This window comes from Palaemon carinicauda, chromosome 18, assembly GCF_036898095.1.
Source record: "Palaemon carinicauda isolate YSFRI2023 chromosome 18, ASM3689809v2, whole genome shotgun sequence".
NCBI lineage: Eukaryota > Metazoa > Arthropoda > Malacostraca > Decapoda > Palaemonidae > Palaemon > Palaemon carinicauda.
The window spans coordinates 24,263,591-24,284,212 of record NC_090742.1 but is presented as its reverse complement, the minus strand read 5'-3'; the positions used below and the strand labels follow the sequence as shown (position 1 = coordinate 24,284,212).

The 20,622-nt window shown below is 33.1% G+C and overlaps 1 protein-coding gene across 1 annotated transcript in view; it reads right to left on the bottom strand.

The window, feature by feature from the left end:
* Positions 1 to 20,622, bottom strand: part of ringer (ringmaker) — a 100,274-nt gene that overhangs the window by 61,136 nt on the left and 18,516 nt on the right. The window lies entirely within an intron of this gene.

The following is a 20,622-nucleotide window of genomic DNA, read 5'->3' as shown; positions in this document are numbered from 1 at the left end:
AGTACAGTTTATATACTTAAGCCATTATGGTTTTAATGAAAGTTCTCATATTTTGGTGATTCGGTAAAAATGTCTTTGAAAACGTTTGGTCAGAGGAAAAATAATGAATGAATATTTTTATTATGTTACTTTTCTTATGTTTTCTGTCAAGTTGATTACCATAGTTCGAATTTTAGACAAGAACCCCCCCCCCCCCTTACTGTAACACTGTAAAAAAATAATACTCTAAAGTTTTGATAATTTATTCGATTTTTTTATAATTTATTAGTCCTTATATTCTTTTATTTTTTATACTCACTATCACGGAAAATTAAATAATAAAGATTCTAAAAATCCAATAACAGCAACCTAATGAGCTATGCACGTTAATTACCTCGAAGTATTATTTTAGGTCATCAAAAAGGTTAACTTTGGAATGTTAATTAACTGAAGGTAAAGGGGAATTCCACCTATGTTTGTCCACTCATTAGTACGTTACACAGGGACTGTAAAAGTTAGGTCAATAAGATCTCTTCCGTGTTAGGATACCATAGGAATACTAACATATATCACATTTTAAATTATTGTTTGAATTTTAGAGCCTTATTATAGAGATTGCATTAATAATTAATACTCAAGGTTTGATTTTATCGGTTACACGTCTAAAATTAGTACGGGTATAAGCAACATGAGTTGGGTCTTATACAGAAAATTTCACAGGGCAGCAACATTGAGTTATTGTATTTGTACTTCAATTGTCTTTAGATTCTAGAGCTTCATTTATAGAGATTATGTTACTAATTAATAATAAAGGTTTAATATTATCTGTTACACATCTCAGATTAGTACGTACATAAGCAACACACGTTGGATCTTATACAGAAACTTTCATACGGCGGCAATATTGATATATTGCAATTGTACTTTATCATTCTTTAGCTATGGTAAGCAGTTCATCTAGGAGAAAGACACTCCAAAATTAAATCATTGTTCTCTATTACTGGATGGTGCCATAGTCTCTGTACCATGGTCTTTCAAAATCTTGGGTTAGAGTTTTCTTGTTTTAGGCCACACTATTTTATCTGTTTCCTCATTTCCTTTCCTAGCTGAGCTTTTTCCCCTGTTGGAGCCCTTGGTCTTATAGCATTCTGCATTTCCAACTAGGGTTGTAGTTTAGATAGTAATAATAATGATATTAATAATAACAGTTGTACTTTATCAGTCAAAGTAAAAAGATTGTTTGATGCATGATTTCCCTGATCATCCAGATCTCCTGGCTTTATCACTTATCTTCTATAGTCTGTACCTCGCAAGCAGTGTTTGATATTCTATTTTTTCCAAGTAGGAATGTTCTGTTCAAGTGTTTGATCTTATTGGCTCTGTGGCGCATCTCAAAGTAGCGATTTCAGAAATTGTTGTCTTTCGAAAATTTTGTAAACTTGGATAAAGAGAAACGAAAGGTTTACGAAAGGATTTTCCCTGAAACTTTTGAACCTGTCAACCCAAGAACTTTTTGACATTGGGTCTCGTTGAACTTTGGTGTTTAATGGCATCCCCAACCCCTGCCCGTAGAGCTTACGGCCAAAATTAAAGAATCCCTCTTACACCTTTTCGAAGGGTAATCACATACAAGAATATCTCTTGACGCAAGTTCTCTGTAACACTTTTCGGTAAAAAATTTCTGTTACACTTTTCTGTGACACTTCTCAGTAACACTTCACAGTGACACTTCTCTAAGACATTTATGTGTGATACATCTCAGCTACACTTCTCTGGACTAAATGATGCTAAGAAGAAATAGATAGCCCTGAATGAAGCTCTTTCCGTGGCATCCCCTACGTTCAAACCCTTCTATATAACCCCCCCCCCCCCACACTTTCAATCCTCCGGAATCACCTGCTTCTCTCATGCACCGAACCCTTCTTCCCCTTCCAATCTATTAACTTGTCAGCTCGCCTCGCTCCCAAGACACGAATCTCTTATCTCTTCCTTTCCATGAGATCCTGTCTTCATGATTACAATCCCTACTCTTTCTCTCTTAATCCGAGAGCATCCATCTCCTAGTTTACTTCTCTCTTTTCTTCTCTGGTGTTTAATTTGAGATGCTCTCATTCCAAGTTTCGCCAAATATGCCATACGCTGTTAAAAAATTTGCATTAAAAACGGTAAATGTCAGGCAACATTTATTCCAGGATTTTTACCGTTTTAAAAAAAGTTACATTGACGTAAAAGAGTAATATTGCGGTCATCAACCTGTAAAAGATAATAACAAAGGTAAAATTACGGTCGCATGTGTTTTACTGAAATACGGTTGAGAACAGTATATTTTTACGGGGACCTTCCGATTAAAATTACGTTTTTTTTCAAACAGTGTAGTGTATTAATTATATTGCTCCCCTGCTTAATTTCACTATCAGTCCTATTTCACTTTGTTTTGAAATTAGTAAGTAAGACCAATAGAGTATATACATATAACTTTTAACATGTAGTTCAACTTTACACTACCACAGGGAGGATGTCAATTCATATATAGTAAAAATGTATCTGAATTTGGAGCATATATTTTTATAAGGGTAAACAATTTCTTATTTTTCGTGGCGACAATACCAGTTGACTACTAATATCAATTTTCTAAACAACGTTGGATCGACTCTTTCCTTAGGAGAGGAATTTCTGATTCTATTTCCCTGTGTATTTCAAGGTTTTCAGTGTAAATTGTACATTGATATTTCAGGTAATGGAAAAGATAAGGAATTATTGTGGAATTATAAAACACTCTCTCTCTCTCTCTCTCTCTCTCTCTCTCTCTCTCTCTCTCTCTCTCTCTCTCTCTCTCTCTCTCTCCGGTTATTTTTTGTAAACAAAAATTTTTTATAGTAATTGAAATGTATATATTTATTTTTTTATATCAGCCGCTATCGTTTCTTCTTTTCCACTTAGTAACAGAAGATAACTAAAATCAGTCAATCTGTCTATCCATCTACTGCCAAGGCTTCGGAATTTTATTCGTGCTTTTGTTTTTCATGTTTTCTTCGAGTCTGTCATAGAAAAAATGCGTTCTATTTACAACACCACTGGCCTCTGCTCTCTCTCTCTCTCTCTCTCTCTCTCTCTCTCTCTCTCTCTCTGTATATATATATATATATATATGTGTGTATATGAGAGAGAGAGAGAGAGAGAGAGAGAGAGAGAGAGAGAGAGAGAGAGAGAGAGAGAGAGAGAGAGAGAGAAGGGGGGCGAATTACCTTTAGTATTTCGGTCAAGTAATATTTTTTCCAGAGGAACGGGTCAACACAGAGATGACCTAACGATACGACATCGACATGATTAGGCAAATCGTGGTTATTACCGCGTCTGAGATACATTAAATCAAATAAGATTGACACGCGACGTATAATAATAACAAGAACGTCTTTCGGATAATATTGGTTCGCCTATTTTCGTCTTTTTTACGAGGTCCTTGTCCTGAATATGATAACCTATATATACATCTATACAATTGGGAGAAATCTGTAATGATATGTGCAAGAGCATTGTACATTATTATGCTGAGAGCTAAAATTCCCAAATTTCTTAATACCATGAAATCAAAATACTTTTTTTTTTTCTCTCAAATGGTAGTTTACCGAGTTCGCTTGTCTCTCTTTCTCTTATATGTTTATACTTGCAGTTGACTGAATCCACATTTTTGCTTGATACATTTGAGAAAACTCTTTGATTTCAAGCTATTTTGAAAACTGTATTTGATTGTAGTCTTTTTTTTTCCGAAAATTTTCTTTGATTTCAAGTTTATTGCCGAAAACTTTCTTCGATTTTAGGTTACTTTTCCGAAAACTGTCTTTGATTTTAAGCTTTTCTTTTAAACTGCCTTTGATCTTAAGCCTTTTTCCGAAAACTTTCCTTGATTTTAATTTTATTGACGAATACTTTCTTTGATTTTAAGCTATTTTCCCGAAAACTGTCTTTGATTTTAAGCTTCTTTTTTTTAAACTGTTTTTGATCTTAAGCCTTTTTCCGAAAACTTTCTTTGATTTTAAGCTTTTTTTGAAAACTTTTTGAGTTTAACCTTTATTCCGAAAACTTTCTTCGATTTTAAGCTTATTGCCGAAAAATTTTATTGATTTTAAGATTTTTATCCGAAAACTGTCTTTGATTTTAAGCTTTTTTTTTTTCCGAAAACCGGCTGTGATTTTGCTGCGATTACTCGAGTGATCTGCGCCCCCCCCCCACACACACACACACACTTTTTTTTTTTTTTTTTTTTTTTTTTTTTTTTTTTTTTTTTTGAAAAGTATCATAGATATATGTTTTGAAATAGTTGACCAAAATAAAAATAATACTAGACATCGAACGAAATATGTAATCGATGTCATCGTGTGACAAGTCAAAATGAATGAGGCAGCAAGCATGATTATGCGAGATAGGTATTATCAGCGTGTGGTTTACAAAGATTGCCTGGAAGAACTGAGGGCGTAGAATGCCAGTTTTAACTCTAGGAAAGATAAGACACTACCGAGAAAAAGAGTGACATGATGGGGTTAGGTAAATACGATGGGGGGAGGTCAGACTCTGAAAGCCAGTTATTAATGGGGGTGAGGTTCAAGATGGCAAAGCCAGTTATACAAGGGTGGGGTGGTGTCAGGAAAAGCCTTATTCATGGTGGGGTCAGGTTTTCAAAGCCTGGTCTTTAAGCCTAATTTTTCAGGTTATGAATGAAGCTTATATCATAAAACTGTAGTCTAGGTGTGGTCAAGAAGATATTGGTGAAATGCTTGCAGCTTATATATATATATATATATATATATATATATATATATATATATATATATATATATATATATATATGTGTGTGTGTGTGTGTGTGTGTGTGTGTGTGTTTAGATATAAGCCTGGTAGTTTATAAAAATTCTGCACAGAGCATGAATTTTGAAGTGATAATTGAGACATATATACCAAAAATACCAAAAATAAAATAAAATAAAAAGAAGAGAAGTACTTGATGACACTTGACAGCAAAACCCCGAAAGTCTGATGAGAAAACCCAGGACATTCATGACAGAACGATCGTGACTTGAACCTAATGAGATCGTTATGTAAGACTAGGAACAGACGATGGTAAAAACTTATATTAGAATCATTTATAACCTGTACAGTTACTTATTCTCCTTCAGTTGGGACCAGTAAAAAGTGCAGTTCTGTATAGGGGCAATGGTGACCCGGATTATTATTATTATTATTATTATTATTACTTGCTAAGCTACAATCCAATTTGGAAAAGCAGGATAATATAAGCCCAAAGGCTCCAACATGGAAAATAGCCCAGTGAGGAAAGGAAATAAGAAAATAACTACAAGAGAAGTTTAAGAACAATAGCATTATTAACATAAATTTTTCATACATGATTATAAAAACTTAGAAAAAACAACAAGAAGATATATGCAATAGAAAAGTTTGCCAGAGTGTACCCTTAAGCAAGAGAATTCTATAAATCGTACTGTACATCTCCAGTGCAGAAGACGCACAGCAGAAAACAATAGTTGAAAGGATTTTATACTTCATGCATCCTACTGGCAACTTGGCCAAGGCAAGCCGCTAGAAAACTATACCAGCTCAAGAAATCAATGCCACTTCTCCAAGAAAGAAACTGAGTCATAGGACAACGAAGGACAAGAGATCAATGTAGGTCTTGGAAATAGACGCAGTAAAAATAATAACTAGGAGGTTGGCGGTAACATCTGTCTGTATTAACCACGTCATGGCTACATTTTTTATCACAATGGCGGTTTTATCCAATTAAATTTCTTCAACATTCGTTCATCATTTCTCGAGATATTTGTCCGAATACACACATTAACGCCCGTATGAGTGAAAGCAATTGTGTACTGTGAAGGTTATTTTTATTAATAGTGCTCCTGTTTCATTAACATGCGATAGTAATATTCAAGTCATTTTGCTGCACGTTTTTCTATTTAGTTCCGTCAACTAGCAAATAAAGAAGTTTAATGACTAACATGGTAGATGTCCCCACTGATCAAATAATACTGACACACTGACCCGATTTAAATTCTACTAATTTTTTGGGACATTTAAACCGGAAAACGACAATTTTTTATGTGTATTCAGAGGTGAATAAAGTAGACCTAATTATTGGTTTTTTTTTTTCTTGTGGGGGGTAGGGTGTTGTTATTCCATTTAAAATTATGCCGTCTAGTACCAGGAACTGTTTGGTTCTTTGAATTCAATTATTATTTGTTTTTACCTTTTTTCTTCCTGTCTTTATAATTCTCTTGACGCTTCAAGTTTGATAAAGCACAACCTGTTTTGTTATGAACTTTGAGGAGGTTATTTCGAACGATAAATCCTCTTGCTTCATCAGTAATTTTCAAGAAGATGGATTGAATACCCTCTCTCTCTCTCTCTCTCTCTCTCTCTCTCTCTCTCTCTCTCTCTCTCTCTCTCTCTCTCTCTCTCTCTTAAAAATTCCTGAGGTCAGATTCAATTTACAGAATCCATTGTTTATTCTCCCATTCGTTACGCATAATGTGTTACGTGTCGACATTTCATATCGACACTTCAAGTGATGTATTCGAGAATGAAACTGTGCTCTGTTATGGTCGTGACAAGACTTGCATTACACCTCTGTTTATGTTTGTGCCGCAGGTTACGATGAAACAGGTGGAAAATCTTAAATTCCAGGTTTTTTTTTTTTTTTTTTTTTTTTTTTTTTTTTTTTTTTTTTTTTTGAAAGCTCGAACACTTTTCAAGTAGTTAGAATAATAATTGCCTTAAGTTTTGTATTGGTACAACAACAAGGAGAGAGAGAGAGAGAGAGAGAGAGAGAGAGAGAGAGAGAGAGAGAGAGAGAGACTCGACACGAGATTTTCACGGTCAAACAATTCTGTCTATTAATATTTTGTTTTTGTCATTTTCCTCTTAACAGGCAATTCTTGATAAGTCAAGCAGCAACTAGAATTTAATTGCTGAACCTTAAAGATCTTTCATTTTGCTGCCCAACCTCTTACTAACTTTTACCTCATAATGCGATTGCTGAGTTTTCACCTAGGTGCACCTAGACACTGAATGGACTCCCAGGCCCCTGCGCTGGAGCATATAACCCAAATTTATTAATCCATGTAGCTAAGTTATTGCATTAATGAAACAATTCTAAGAGTTTATGATAAAGTGTGTCTCAGAAGAAAAGAGAAGCAGATAGAATTGTAGATAAAAACCATAGATTTCGATTTTTTTTCCCATGATTTCAATAATGGCAGTAAATCTTAATAATATTAATTTTTCATTTTTTTCTCAGGTGGAATATTAAACATAGATTATAGTAGCTAATTCCACCTTTGCGTCTTTGCTCTCAAACTGTATATTGAACAAAAAACAAAACAAAAAATGAAATGCATAACATGACGTAGGTTACAGCATATAATCTTGAAATTTTGTTTTAGAAATTGACTGCGGTAAATTCACCGTACATTTGAGGGAATTGCAGAGGCTCTATAATAAATTGAAGTAAAAGAAGAATCACTGTGATAATTTCATAATGTAAATAATGATCAGATGTCTAGAGTTAACAAATTGCTTAGTGTAAACGTCTTTCCGTTCGTTCTTATTTCTTTCTTTTGAACTCGATTGAATTCAAATAGAAATGATCGGCGTTATAGAGATGTGTTTATTATAAATATACAACCCAATCTATTTTTGAAGTTTCTCTCTCTCTCTCTCTCTCTCTCTCTCTCTCTCTCTCTCTCTCTCTCTCTCTCTCTCTCTACATGCTAGTGTTTATAAGACACTTAATTTCCATAAAAATTCAAAAGCCAGTCAGATGTTTATTGACTTTTGAGAATCGTTTGCAGTAGCTCCAAATGTGTCATTTATCCAAAAGCATCATTGAATAGTTAAACATTTAAAACTTTCTAATGATTAATACATCTCGCAGATAACGTTTGCTAGGTTTATGGTTCGCGTTTGACTTTCCAATCTCAATTCCACCAAGCTTTTATGAGTATCACCGTTTAGAATATTAATTCCTAAATTCTTGCTTGGTAACCGAAATATTGTGCCCTTCAGATGCCAACCCCTCCAAATAGAAACGTTATATATATATATATATATATATATATATATATATATATATATATATATATATATATATATATATATATATATATATATATATATATATATATATATATTTATTCATTTATTTATTTATTTATCTTTGTTTTTAGATACCTAATTTTTGTTTTTATTTACGGAGTGTCTTTATAAATAGATTATGATTTCTTTGTAAGGATACTCTATTGATAGCCATAACCTATTGGCTGAAATATATTTCGGTAAGTAATTAGTAATTGGAGCATCAGAGTAATGAAATAGAAAAGTGTTACATCAAAGTAATTGATGCTATAAATTCTTTAGTAATTAGTGTATATATATATATACTGTATATATATGTATGTATATGTGTATATATATATATATATATATATATATATATATATATTATATTTATGTATATATTCTATTTATATGTATATATAATTATATATATCCATATTAAATCACCAATATTTTTCATACTTTAACCTTTCAGATATAAAAGTAATATCGAATAATAGTATAGAAGTAGAATTAGAAATGTCTTTTTTCTTTCTCTTCGTCTCGTAAATTACTAGATTTAATCTTATAATCGTAATATTTTTATCCATAAATATCATATTTTGAACACTTAAATTATTTTTTTTTTTTTTTTTTTTTTTTTGCATCTACTTTATTTTACAAAAAGTTTTCCCAACGTAAATTTCTTAGGAATCACTAACGAATGACCTGACCACGTTAATAAAAACAATTAATAATCTATTGAAGAACTATATTACCCGTTTTATTATAATTTTGAATTATAAACTTTTATGAAGCTTTCTTAATATTAAGAAATATCTCCATTCATTATTTTTCCTCGTTTAAAAACCATCATGGCCAAGATCGTAATGAAGTATTAAAGATGAAACACTAAGATTAAATTGCCTAAATGATTCGAAAACGTTCGAAACATCCCAGTCCAAGTTTTCCACTTCCGCCATCACTCGAAACTCTTATTCGAATCACCGACTGAGACACTTGACCGAACCTCGAACGAATCACTCTCCGGACCTCCGGGTCTGAGCGTTCCAAAAGCACTTCTGGAAAAGTGTGTGCGAGGTACTCCCCTCATTGGGTGTTGCATGCTTCTCAACACCCCCCTCCCCCTCTATGGCTCTGTACCTTCCCCCCTCCTCCCTCCCATCTTCATTCCTTCCCCCCTCCAATTCCATGCACCCTCAATTGCCAGCTACAGGTATAAAAAATTTCTTCGAGAGGTTACATGACATAACGACCAGAGCGAATTTCTTTTGACCCTTACCTACTTCCAGCTTTGTTAATGGCGTCACTATATCCCCCTCCCCCCCATATTTTTTTTTTCTTTTTTTTCCAACCAGCTACCACCCATAATCATTACTGGCCTTCATTAGTCTTATATATTCGCCATTACATCTGCATATAGATTTTCCTTCTTATGTCTCGTGACTAATCTTAAACTCGCTACTCGGCATCCCACGAAATACATTGAATGTAGAATTACCTGCTTTTCTTGACCCAGTCTTGAGGTTTTGAATTACTGTAGGTTGAAAGTCGAGTGATGGAAATAATAATAAAGAAATTAATTATGCATATTAATATGTATATTTTAATTCTAATTAGTAGGCAATTATTCGTGGAACTTAGTGCGATGCTAAGTTTTAACACCTTTGCTAGTTGTGTAGATGTTATTTTCTAATGAATTTTTAGATGCACAAAAGTCCCTTTTACCTACTAAAACCTTCATTTATTTATATTTGTTTTTAAATTTACAGTTATAATTAAAGGGATTCACATTATCTTTAAAAATATTTTTATTACTGTTAGTTTCTGCGTGGTTCCATTCAAACAAAAATGCTGATTTTCTTGCTAAAAAAGTGACCAAAAGTTGGCAAAACGTCGCCAGTTCTCGGGACCTCTTCAATTAAGGGGCTGTTGTTTACATCTATGGTCACCTAGCAACCGGAAGATAATCCTAAACGAATCGAAGAGGTCTTACGCTTTTTATATCGATTGGGAAGAACGTGTTCCTTATTGAAAACCTTTTAACTCTAGAAAACGCAATGTGTTTGCAACCGCATATTTTCTATGTTTAACGCAGATAATCTAAGGTAATTGCACTCCGCATTTCACTAGCATAAAATTTCACAAGAATAAGCAAAGTAACATGACAACTGGGCTGAATGGCCTACCAGTCCCAAGTCCCTGGCCATATGGCATTAATTCTATATGTATGTTATTAATAAACAATTAAAAAATACCAGGATATTTCTATTAGTTTTATTTGGACAGGTACACTAGTCTTTCTTAAAGAACTGCTTACGTTGGACCTGATGAAAAGAAAATGGGTCAGGCGAAAAAGAAACTGGGAAATCTAGAACCCAAGGTTGCGTGACCCAGAAGAATATAAATGACAGCTTTTGTTGATGTATTTGTTCAGAAGCCTGCTTACGAGTTCCTTTAGAGGAAACGGCCAAATATGGGTTACAACCGAAATAGATCAAGGGAATCACGAAACGACAAAATCTACAAGTCGGCACCTGAAAGAAAACGTAGAAATGCCTATGCAATAACTTGAGTATTTGGAAAATTTGAAATAATAATCTTAATATTTACTGGATTGTTAGAGAATCTCATTAATACATGGTTTGTTTAGTTTATTGCAAAAAAAAAAAAAAAGGAATTCCGAATAGTTTCAATCTTCAGTGAAAAACTATACTAGGAAAAATCAACTTGAATATTTGGAAAAGCTCTTTGATGCAACATTCAATCGTCTAGATTAAAATGGAATATTGAAAAAAAAAATAGTACAATGTTCTACATGAAGCCAAGTTCACGTCCCTAGCAACACTAGGATTTGAATTCGACTTTCCTATGACCCTGTGAAAAGCACTCGTGTGCACTTTGAACCTTAATTGCGATTGCTCGTATATCCCAAGAAATGCTTGATGTACAAAGCAAAGCAAGGGGATAATGAAAAAGAAGAAGCGGTCATAACCCTACGCATTCCGTTATGAATTACGCCATGACATGACACCGGAAGGAACTTAGGAGTGAAAATCCATAGATTTGTGCGAGTCATTTTTTAATGTTTGTAGGAAGGTCAAGAGGTTTTGACCTTGAATTATGACGCACAATCTACTACTACTAATTTTCAGATCATCTAAAGAACGGTAGGTTTTGGTAGAATAGAAGCATATCGCTTCGTCCTGGGTGGAAATTACGCCTGTTCCTTGTTAGTGAGTAAGTGACTTCTTCGTTTAGTTACCATCATTTATATACACGGTATATATATATATATATATATATATATATATATATATATAAACTGTATATAAGTGTTTGTATATATATATATATATATATATATATATATATATATATATATATATATATATATATATATGTATATATGCATAGGCCATATATGTATATATATTATTTATATATATATATATATATATATATGTATATATATATACATTATTTGTATATATGTACATACACACACACACACATATATATATATATATATATACATACATACATACATACATACATACATATATATATATATATATATATATATATATATATATATATATATATATATATATATATATATATATATATAGATTGTATTTAGTCGCTCGGATTTTCAAGATTTTTATCCAACAACGTTAATACAAGAACTTTGAAGAAATCTCTTAATGTTGAGGGCTACGTTTCCTTGTTGGATGCTTTAGGCTTATAGCATCCTGCTTTTCCAACTAGGGTTGTTACTTAGCTAGTAATAATGATAATTATTCATTTATGAATATTATTACCATTCATATACAGTACTGAGGTAATATAAGGAAGGAAAGATGCCCCCACAAGTTTGTGTTTTAGGCAAATAATAATTTATTGGAAGATGTATTAATTTTATATAATGCTCTCTGGTAAAAGTCACCAAAGTTACAACATTAATGTTCATTACATTGAAAAAAAAAATGCAATAGAACAAGAAGTGTACTCGGATATATACAGTGGGCGATAAAAAGTGCTTCCTTTGCACATGTTTTGATAGACCGGGAGAGAGACTGAGTCAATGAAAAGTTCCAAGAAAATAATCAGGGTGGAGAGAGAGAGAGAGAGAGAGAGAGAGAGAGAGAGAGAGAGAGAGAGAGAGAGAGATCCGGTAACAGAGGGTAAATGGAAGTTGGATGTGGCTTCGAGTATAGCTCTAAGGTTACACTCGTCATCCAAATATTTTTTCAGCATTGTTGGATAAGAAATTATTATTTTTACTAGCAAAACTACAATCCTATAATAACCCAGGAAATAAATAAACATAGAATGGTGTGCCTGACTTTGCCCTCAAGCAAGAGAATTCTAATCTAACCCCAGACAGTGGAAGACCGTGGTAAAGAGGCTATGACTACTACCCAAATAGCGTTGATTAGTAGATTTCGTATCGTTACTTTATTCCTTATAATTTTTTTTAAATACCATATATATTCTCTTTAGGTTCCTTAACAACGAAGGTTTTTGAAAATTAAGTCTAATTGAATTTTTTAGTTATACTCTTTGTCATTACGTGCAAGACAGTTTGCACTTTAATTTATTACACTGTCCCCAATAAATGAACATCAAAGTCAGAGCTGGTGTATCTTATCCAAACATACACACACATGCACACAAACAAACATATATATATATATATATATATATATATATATATATATATATATATATATATATATATATATATATATATATATAAATATATTCCCATCTGAGTGGGGATAACTTAACGCGGTGAAAGGGTTTGTGTATTGCCATAATCTGCAAAGTTATACTACTCAGGGCCATCCATACTAGGTTGGTTTGCACTAGCCAGTGTGGTTATGAAAAGTGGCCAGACCACAGACATGAATAAGAAAATGTCTGAGGCCTCTGTCTTGCAGTAGACTAGAAAAGCTACATTTGGTGTGTGTGTGTGTGTGTGTCTGTGTATACACAAACACAGAGAGGATATATATATATATATATATATATATATATATATATATATATATATATATATATATATAATGTGTGTGTCTGTGTATCTGTTTGTGTGTGCCCGCATACAAATTTGCAGCAAGTTAGCGACTAAAGCACTGTTCTGTTATGATAGCCCAACTAAAGCAGTTTTCATATTGTGTAAAGCCTCTTTATAATGTCAACAGACGAGTTGATTGATTCATAAAGATCGCGTTTCGTGCCACTTTCGGCACTTTAACAGTTGTTGGTGTTGTTTTCTAGCTGTAGTTCTGATGATTGTTCTTCTTTTTCCTTTTTTCCATGTGTTAATAAATTTTACTTTCTTGTACTAGTTGTTTTTCTTATTTTTCTTTCGCTTCTCCCATCCGTTTCCAAATTTCAACATCTTGTACGAAATAATTCTTCAATCTGGACGAGGTTGGAAAAAAGGAAATGATAGGAGATTTAAAACTGACCGACGCACGTCAGCGTGCGTGCAAGAATGAGACATAATGGCTCTAGTTGGTCAATGGAACCTACATTTTCCTTGCATGAAAAAATTTAAATGTGTATATTTAGTCGATATGACTATTGTTGATTCTCCGTTGCAATATAAGAACCTCCTTTCACACATGATTGTATTACACCCAATAAAAATTCACGCTTCTTATTATGTTTGTAATCGTGATGGGGCGGGTGGTTTAATGTTAGGTCTAGGCAGTTGCTTCTTCTAATACAGTTTCGAAGAAAAGGTTCCTATGTTTTAATCGCCGAAAGGATTCGAGGTTTTTAATTGAAAAGAAATATATTAAGAAATATTATGGGATTTAGTTTTGAGAGCGCATACTGACAGTCCGTTACATTTACCTGGGTTAAATATTAGAAGTATATTCATAGACTTCGTAGATGAATAAAAGGTTCATAGATTTGGTTGAATGTGAGCAACAGATTCACAGACCAAACTGCATGGGAAAAAACAAATCATCAACCCAATTGAATGTTAATAGTAGATTTATAGACCTAGTTTAATGTAAGTTTTAGAATTATAGTCGTAGTATAATGTGATCTTTAAACTTTAACCTAGTTGAATGCGAGTTCTAGATTTATAGAGTTAGTTTTATATGAAATGTAGATTTAGACGTAGTTGAATGTTAGTTATAGATTTATAGACCTAGTATAATGTGAGCAGTAGATTTAGACCTAGTTGAATGCGAGTTATAGATTTATAGAGCTAGTTTTATGAGCTGTAGATTTAGGACTAGTTGATTGCAAACTGAAGATTTTTAGACCTAGATATTGACCTAGTTGAATGGGAGTTCAAGATTTAAAGACCTAGTTTAATGTGAAATGTAGATTTAGACCTAGTTGAATTTGGGATATATATTTATAGACCTAGTTAACCATTGAATCATCAACCGAGCATCATGAGCGTCATGTTTATAAATCCCATTGAATTAAAGTTATATAATCAAAGACCTAATTAATTATGTTCAGTAGATTCAAAAGTATTAATCAGTCATTATCAAGAAGAATATATCCTCTGATAAAACTAAATCCCTTTCATAATCGCTCTCGGAAAATGTTTTAATGAAAATTTTTGTATGAGGTTACAAGAATAATATGGCGTGATAACAGCGAGCCATTGTGTTGTCACAGGATATTATCTGATCAGAAGATTATAGACCTTTGGAGGAAAATAGTTTTTCCTTTTGTAACTTTCTGAGAAACTGTTAGCATTGAGAGATTAGTCGAAAATGAATATGAAATTTATTAAATTGCTCTCTTAGGAAATAACGTCGTTGTGTTAGGGGATTCCTAAAAACGCGTATCGTGAAATTAATTTTTTATTTGTATGTACAAATTCTTTCACAATATGTGAGCCATACGTGTGACTTTTTTATGAGTAAATACACTTATATATATATATATATATATATATATATATATATATATATATATATATATATATATATATATGCATGTATATATTTATGAAATACAAGAAACTATATTATTTTTTTAATGAGGCGCATTTGCACCAACTCGCAGGGGGTGCCCTTTTAGCTCGGAAAAGTTTCCTAATCGCTGATTGGTTGGACAAAATAATTCTAACCAATCAGCTACTAGGAAATCTTTCTGAACTAAAAGGGTACCACCTGCGAGTCAGTGCATATGTACGCAATACGTGAAGCCACCCAGTGAAAATAATAATAAATTAGTTATTAACCAAAACTCATTACCTGTACACAAAAAGAAAAATAAGTATTAACGCCAACGTATAACGACAGATAAGGGACTTTCAGTGGCAGCTCCATTGTATTTGGTTGGGTCGAATCAATAACGGTTTGTGTACATTGTGATGTTGAGGGCTAGTGACCCCAACGGGGGAGTCTCGGGCCGATCTTGTTATACGTGGATTTCTACGCCTCGTTGTTTGCGTATTTCGCCACTTTAGGTCTTAAGGTGTTTTATATTGATTGTTCATTACTTCTATTGTTGTTTATTTATTTGTATATTTTCTTTCCTCACTGGGGTATTTTTCCCGGTTGGGTCCCTTGGGCATATAACGCCTTGCTCTCCCATAATGATAAAAAGGTAATAATAATAATAATAATAATAATAATAATGATGAATTGTATATTTTCATTAGGCAAATACTTAAGGTTTTCTCTCAACACCCATCTCTGCTTTGGTTGTTAGTGAAAGGCCAAATTATTTTTCGAAAATTTATTTTTGGCTTTTATCACTTTTTGTCTTATTATGCGTTAGCCTACCACCTCTTCCACTCAAAAAAATAACTAACATTTTTTGAATCGGTAACTAATACTGAATTTAGTTTAATTATGTTCTTATTTTGTCATTAATTTTATACAAATTCTTAGTTGATTTGTCCGGGGTTCAAGTCCTTTTCTCGCTTCATGGGCCTTGGACGTGCAATCGATATCCATCATCCAACTACATAACTAGATAATTACAGGCCTACTATAGATAGTAGGCCTAAACGCTTTTTCATTGCTTTGCAAAGTAATAACATAATAACAATGAATTTCTTATTGCTAAAAACTATGGAAACAAAATGATCCAGAATTCTAAATCAAACAGGAGTTGTAATATAACACTAATGGTGAGAGCAACGTCGGGCAATATTTATTTAACCTTCTCGGATATCTGTAAACGTATTTCTTGCCTTTCAGTTGGTCTTGATGAGAACCAGGACAAATGACGTAGTTTTGTTTTCCCTCTTTTTCATTTACTATGAACTAACATAACAGTCGTTTTCGTGCTCTAAACTGTTTTATTTTTACTATTTTGAATGTTTTTGCTTGTGATATATATATATATATATATATATATATATATATATATATATATATATATATATATGTGTGTGTGTGTGTGTGTGTGTATAAGCTTCAAATTAACTCTCTCTCTCTCTCTCTCTCTCTCTCTCTCTCTCTCTCTCTCTCTCTCTCTCTGTATTGTGTAATATATATATATATATATATATATATATATATATATATATATATATATATATATATATATATATATATATAAATATAATTACCCACATCTGTAGCAGCGTTGCCACCTAAAATGTTTATCTTGAAGCTAATTGTCCGTCCATACATCGTATGCGTATGATGGCCATTACAGAACTCTGCAATTCACCTAAATGGTCACGTGGACTTATGAAAATTGGAGAGGTCTGGAAGGGGAGAGATAAGGGTGAAATGTCAGGAACACTATCAGGAGTTGAAAGGGATTAACGCACCCAGTCAAGGACAACGCGGAGAGGATTAAGCCAACAGGAACGAATTAAGTTAGGGTATGTTATGTAAACATATAGGAATATTACTTTAAAAATTCTGTCTTAAGCCTTGTTCCAATTCTTTATTAACGGCAAAACTTCGTGAATATTGTGTAATATTGAGCCTCAAGATAGGAAAAGCTAGATTATTAGAATTAATATATGCCTATAATCATTTTTTTGAATGAGGCGCATTTGCACTTTTAGCTCGGAAAAAGTTCCCTGGTATCTGATTGGTTAGAATTATCTTGTCTAACCAATCAGCGATCAGGAGACTTTTCCTAGCAAATCTGCCTCACTAAAAAGAATTGACTATAGTATTAGGATATTTGCATATTCTTCAATAATCGCTCGTATTGTCTTATAACTCTGTTCAGTTCGATGTATGATTTTAAGATTGGGAGTGACTTTATCCATTCACAGCTTGAAAACGATTTTATCTTGGCAAAATGTGGTGGCCGATGTGGTAACGTCCCTGACTGGTGAACACCAGACTGTGGTATGTGTCCCGCTCAAACGTGTTAGTATCTTTTGTCGCTGCAACCTCACCATCCTTGTGAGCTAAGGACAGGGGGGTCGGGGAGCCTATAGGTCTATCTGGTGAGTCATGAGCAACCATTGCCTGGCCCTCCTTGGTCCTAGCTTGGGTGGAGAGGGGGTTTTAGCGCTGATTATATGTATATATGGCCAGTGTCTAGGCCCTCTAGGGCATTGTCCTGTTCGATAGGGTAATGTCACTGTCTCTTGCCTCTGCCATTCATAAGCGGCCATTAAAACCTTTAAACCTTTAAAGGGGTGACTGACCTTGTTCAAGGGTTTATAGACTACTTGGAGTGATGCTGATAAGCCAAGGTTTTCCCAAATCAAGTAAAGAAATACTATAACTTTATTTTCACGAATATTGTATCCTGTGAACATGTGAAAAGTTTAGTGTTATACCCTAAGTCCTAAGAGCTTTACAGCTGGTATAATAAATGGTAAATTGTTAGTTGTAGTCCCGTAGATTTTATCCGTTATTAGCTTTGTGATTATAATTTATTTCATGTGCTTTAGCCATTGTGTGGTCATCTCGTTAAATTTGATGTAGATGTTAACTCGTAAACTAACAGGTTATAACTCTAGCTCATAGTGAAAGCATCGAAGTGACATTATTTTGTTTTTTATACTCTCCGGGACCGTTTAAACCTCTGTTATATGTACTTGTTGTTGTTGACTTTTTTTTTTTTTTTTTTTTTTTTTTTTGCATCCTGAAATATGAAAAATATTTGTCCAAAATAAGAAGCACAACGGAAGGCCGATCCCCCTTTTTTTTTCTTTTTTTATTTTTTACATAGGTCAATACTGCTAACCTGGATTGTGTTTCCTATTATATAAAGTAATTATCTTTTCAATCAATCTTGATAAGCAAAGGTGTACAAAGTTTGTTTATTTCGTTTGAATGTACATTAGGTGTGTTCGATACCGTCAAAGTCAGATAAGACCTCTTATCTTAATGAGTCTGTCTGAACCGCCTTGTCACGTTGTGGTATTAGTCTAATTTGACGAGAAAAATTAAGTGACCTAGAGGAGAAAACCCCTCAATTCTCCCCCCCCCCCCCTTATTTTGAGTAGAATGGTAGAAGTTGTTCTCCTGTCTTAGTAACGGTGATATCGGAAGAGAAATTTTCTGGTTTTTTTTTTTTTTTTTCTCTATGGGTATTAATTTTTGACGGTATTGTACCGCACGTGTTTCATACATGTTCATACACTGTAATGCCTTTTTTTCCTATCTCCCGCTCTCTCTCCCGCACTGATCATGGAAAATCCTTTTTAAGCTTGCCATTGCATGTTACACAATGTTGGGATTTTTGTGCCATTTTTGCCATTAACCGTTTGTATATAAGTTTGTTATGTTGTTGGATAATATCACTTATATTAAAGAACGTGCTGTAAAGTATGTAAAGTACCGGTCAATGATTTGCTTATAGTTGAATGATAGTTTTTTTATGGTTTTAAAAGAAAAAAATGGCTCATCTTATGAATTAGTTCCCAAGTGCAACAAGTGTGAGTGTTTTCACTATGAAACATTTTTTGCCGATTTTTTTTTCTTTTTTATTAACGAGGAAGATACTTATGTTTTAGTAAGAACAGCTTTTGTTTAAACGTTATGTGACTGAGAATTTCCCTGTTTTCAAGTTTTTAACATTTTTAAGAAACAAAGGTTTTATAGAAGAGATTTAAATTTCTATTTATCATGATAATAATAATGATAATAATAATAATAATAATAATAATAATGATAATAATAACAATGATGATAATGATAATAACAAAAATAAAAATAGATAAATAAAAACGCCCTCTGAGAGTGCAGACCTCTGCCACGGCAGCTTATTTGTCGAAACCAGCTTGCCTTTCCCAGAATCAATTTAGACCGTAGGCGTATTTGAACTCTGTGTGACAACCCTGTGCGAACTTGGGGTTAAGGTTAGGGTTAATTCGATCGACCTTTTGCTCGACCTTGACCTTTGACCTAGGACTTTCAACACTGAATCACTTCCACGTCTCAACATTGCAATTAATCCGCGAAAGTTTCACTATCCTATGAGTACATTTGTGGCCAGGAAGTTGTTCACAAACAAGCAAACGGGCAAACAAACAAACAGGGGTGAAATCATAACCTCCTCCCAACATCGTTGGTGGAGCTAATAATGATAATAATAATAATGATAATAATAATAATAATAATAATAATAATAATAACTCCCCGTAACGTAAATAAAACAATGAAAGCGGAAGAACAAATAGATTTCGCCCGAATTGAGGTCAACCGGAAGAGCAGGTTGTTTCCTCAGTGGTGACCCTATTGTGAAAGGATTTGTGAATACAAATTAGACATTAATTGTAGTAAATGCGTGTTTAAGAATCCCCCTATCGTAATGATATTTCCTACATGAATATTTTTGGGTATTTTAATTTATTTTTGGACTAAGCTCTCCATTTTAAAAGATTCCCAGAATTTTATAGAAGGAAAAAGGTTTGATGATTTTAGTAATATAAAATATCAAGTTAAATCAAACGGAAGTTTCCGAAAAGAAAATACCAAGATTAAAATCAATAACATATATTTTTGTTGATTTTTATCACTCTTCTGTCTTCACATTTTACCCAATTCTAAATTATATCGAGTCACTGTTTCCTATTAACCACCTCACACACATTGTCTCAAGAGTTGAAAACATTCCATGCGACTATAAGGTTTAGACTTAGCAATATGCTTAATAACTTTCAAATTAATATTGATAGCGGTTTTGGATTAATCAATTAACCATATCCTCTATATGACAAAGAGCAAGCGCCTGGTATATATATATATATATATATATACGTATATATATATATATATATATATACGTATATATATATATATATATATATATATATATATATATCCGGTCAAGCTTCCCGTCTCTCGAGTTGGGAAAGAGAGAAGAGTCATACCGGGTGAGAGGGGGTACCCCGAGAGGTACACTCGGAAACCACATTCTCCCAAAAATTGCCGAAACTGTCGTGTTGTAGTTACGAAAGGGGGAGGGAGTGGGAATGGTTGAATATGTGCGTACATATCTATCTAAATATTTAGCCGGAATTTTTAATGGGTCGTGCACACTAGTTCTACAATAATATGGTAATAGTAACTTGTTATTTTTTTTATTTAGGAG